This window comes from Ascaphus truei, chromosome 1 (genome assembly GCF_040206685.1).
Source record: "Ascaphus truei isolate aAscTru1 chromosome 1, aAscTru1.hap1, whole genome shotgun sequence".
Classification (NCBI taxonomy): Eukaryota; Metazoa; Chordata; class Amphibia; order Anura; family Ascaphidae; genus Ascaphus; species Ascaphus truei.
The window spans coordinates 302,542,160-302,545,813 of record NC_134483.1 but is presented as its reverse complement, the minus strand read 5'-3'; the positions used below and the strand labels follow the sequence as shown (position 1 = coordinate 302,545,813).

General features: G+C 45.5%; 1 long non-coding RNA gene across 1 annotated transcript; it reads left to right on the top strand.

The window, feature by feature from the left end:
• Nucleotides 1–1,751: 1,751 nt before the first annotated feature.
• Nucleotides 1,752–3,374, top strand: LOC142470742 (uncharacterized). The gene is made up of 3 exons (XR_012789321.1): nt 1,752–1,863; nt 2,920–3,078; nt 3,165–3,374. It is a non-coding gene; the product is annotated as an uncharacterized LOC142470742 (long non-coding RNA).
• Nucleotides 3,375–3,654: the final 280 nt, after the last annotated feature.

Below are 3,654 nucleotides of genomic sequence, written 5' to 3'. Positions count from 1 at the left end.
GTTTATGATGGACTCCGGTAAACTTCAAGCAGTTACTGAATGGCCAAGACCCAATTCTCTCAAAGCCATACAACGTTTTTTAGGGTTCGCTAATTACTATCGTAAGTTTATACAGAGTTTTTCTGCCATTGCAGCACCCCTCACTGCACTCACCAAAAAAGGAGCTGATCCTTCTGCTTTGTCATCCGAGGCCATCTCCGCTTTTGAGACACTCAAGGAAGCTTTTATATCTGCACCTATTCTCCGTCATCCCAACATTGAACTTCCCTCCGTCCTGGAGGTCGACGCTTCTGATTGCGGCTCTGGAGCCGTTCTTTCTCAGAGACCCATGCCTCAAGATAAGTTACATCCCTGTGCATATTTTTCCAAGAAATTCACATCCGCCGAGAGGAACTATGACGTGGGTAACAGGGAACTTCTGGCCGTGAAGATGGCTCTTCAAGAGTGGAGACACCTGCTGGAGGAGTCAAAAGAGCTGTTTACTATTCTCACGGACCACAAGAACCTTCTTTACATAGAACACAAATTCTTCTGGTGGAGGGGTTGCGCTTGGTGATAGAAGGTGGTCGAAGGTCTCATTCATCACATCCATGCCACCCTCCTGCTCTGGCGTCGGGGATACAGGGACATGAACACCGAGCAAATTATCTATCCCCGCTATGTCAGTCTCTATCTTCTCCATCCGTCGATTCATCTTCTCCATCCGTTGATCCATCTTCTGCATCCGTTGATCCATATTTAGCATCCGTTGATCCATATTTAGCATGGTCTCCAGAAGCAGATCTATCTTTGCCAGCACAATAGAGTTCCCGGGGATATCCACACTTATCCCATTCAGCATCCGGTCTAACGAGCTGCTTCTTTTGCATGGCGTGCTGTGGACATCTGGGTGGATGGGTGCTACGGAGGATGAGATGGGAGTTCCATGGAGAGAAGCGGCAGCGTCGTCGAAGAAAGGTGGAGGAGGTGACCTGTGTATATCCGGGAGAGGAGAAGCGGCAGCGTCGTTGAAGAAAGTGACCTCTGGATTTTCGTCTAAGCGCAAAGGAGAAAGTGACCCGTGAATTTCAGGGACACCAGCGGCAGCATCGTCGAAGAGCAGTAGAGAAGATGGGCTGAAGATATCCAGGAGAGCGGCGGCAGAATCGTTGAAGCGTATTGGAGGAAGTGGTCTGCGGGTTTGTTGGGTTGGCTGCCATTTGTTTTGCGTTGAGTGTACATCACCTTATTTCTTCTTGACATAATAAGGCTGACGTCTATTAAAACCCTTAGCCTTTGGGGTCAGCAGAAGGTTTTCTTTATTGGCCTTAGCCTGTCGCTTTGGCCTTGGCTTGGAAACTGCTGCTGCCTTTCGCTTTTTCTGTGTGATAGGCACGGCAGAGGCGAGTGGCTTCCGGCATCCGTAGAATCGAGATTGATCCATGGAAGCAGATGGCACAATGCAGTATCTGGACAAGGGCAAGTTCAGATAAAGATCATCGAGTGGTGGGCTATGCAAAGTGTGTAACCTTTTATGCATGGCGACGAGGTACAGGTGTTGAAAGTGGGCGTACTCTAATGTGAGTCATTAACGTATAAATACACCATCCATTTTGTGGATTCACTGCACATTGAATACACATCGACTAAACATCGAATATACATTCTTGTGTTTGTATTTCTTTCTACTCGCAGCAATGCCTGTTAAAAAAATTTCAAAGGATCTCAGCATGCGAATTAAGGAGATGTACATGAGCGGACACCGAATTGCAGATATCCAACGCTGGTTAGCTACTTCTGGCCTCGTTGTGCCATCAACCACCGTGAGCTATCATGCACACGGAAAACCAGACAACGCACGAGGACACCAACGGTAACTAACGCGTAAGTATATTTATATAACTAAATTTATTTATTTTTTTATAAAATATTGTACTGTAGATCTACTAGTGTACTGTAATAGTGTACTGTAGATCTACTGTATCTAATTTTATAGTTATTTCGGTATATTTATATAACAACGGTATATGTATATTTTTTATATTGCTGCATATTAATAGAACAATATATTGTGTACTGTCGATCTACTGTATCTAATTTTATAGTTATTTCGGTATATTTATATAACAACATTATATGTATATTTTTTTATATTGCTGCATCTTAATAGAACAATATATTGTGTACTGTCGATCTACTGTATCTAATTTTATAGTTATTTCGGTATATTTATATAACAACGGTATATGTATATTTCTTATATTGCTGCATATTAATAGAACACTATATTGTGTACTGTAGATCTACTGTATCTAATTTTATAGTTATTTCAGTATATTTATATAACAACGGTATATGTATATTTTTGAAGTGAAACTTCTTTAGTGGCACCTATTCTGATGGGGTAAAACGGGAGAGATGGGGGACAAATGTGTAACGGAAGTGACGGCACGGCTTCCCCATCCCTCCCCCCCACACGCCTGCTGTGACATGCGGTGCCGGCGATAGCCGCCGGCGCCACTCCTAACGGCCGCCGTTAACCCCACACGTCCGCTGCCATGGGTGTACAAAGATGGCTGGCGCAGAGCTTCCGGTGCTGCGGGTGTGGGTGTAGTTAGATGGCGGAAGCCCCGCAAGTCCTCCGGCTGTGAGAGGAGGAGCCGCTGCTCAGCCTCTCTCCTCCCTAACTCTGCTTCCCTTCCCTGTGTCCCGCTGACTGAGCGCCGCCGGGGCCGGAGGTGGAGAGCCGCCATTTCCCCCATACGTCCACACAGACATGGGAGGTTGAAGCGCATGCGCAGATTTGACCGCCGGGTCTCTCAGGCCAGGAAGCTATCTGCATCCGTTGATGCGAGGCAGCGCATGCGCAGAGTCGCCCGCCCCTCGTAGTGGCCTACTGCACTGTAACTCACTGGATTGTTGTTTTTCTGTACATTGTAGGGAGACAACTCTTCTGGTCGACAAAATAAGTGAGAAGAATGATGAGAAGAGTGCATTAAGGGTCAAATACACTCTGCAAGAAAATCACAATCTCACTGTATCCGAGACCAGCATAAAGAAGATGAGACGCAGAATTGGATGGAAATATGGACGTGTGAGGTTAGTACTGGACAATACAGGAGGTAAAAGTGTTGTTTAAGAAACTGTACTGTACCTCTAAAACTAATTATTCCTTGTCATTACAGACCGTACCCCATGATAAGGGACGTTAACAAAATCAAAAGAGTGGTCCAGGCCCAGGCATGGATCTTCAGTGGGGAAACTTTCCAGGATTGCATCTTCACTGACGAGTCTACTGTATCGCTGGAGAAATTTGCCACCTTTGCATTCCACAAAAAAGGTTGCATATCTATGAAGCCGCGGCCAAAACACCCAGTGAAGATGCATGTGTGGGGTGCCATCTTTAGGCGTGGACCAGGATGCATTGTCATCTTTGAAGGTAAAATATAAAATATAATGTAGCCTTATACACTGTACTGTATTAGTGTGCAGTTTTTTGAGCACTTTTCTTTTCTTGTTATAGGAATCATGGATAAAGCTTTCTTCCAAGACAAAATTGTGCCTGAGATTGTGGAATACATCACACGCGAGTTCCCGGGTGGTCACCGTTTCTACCAGGACAACGATCCGAAGCACACCGCGTCAACAGCGCATATCCTTGAGCGCGGTATCAAC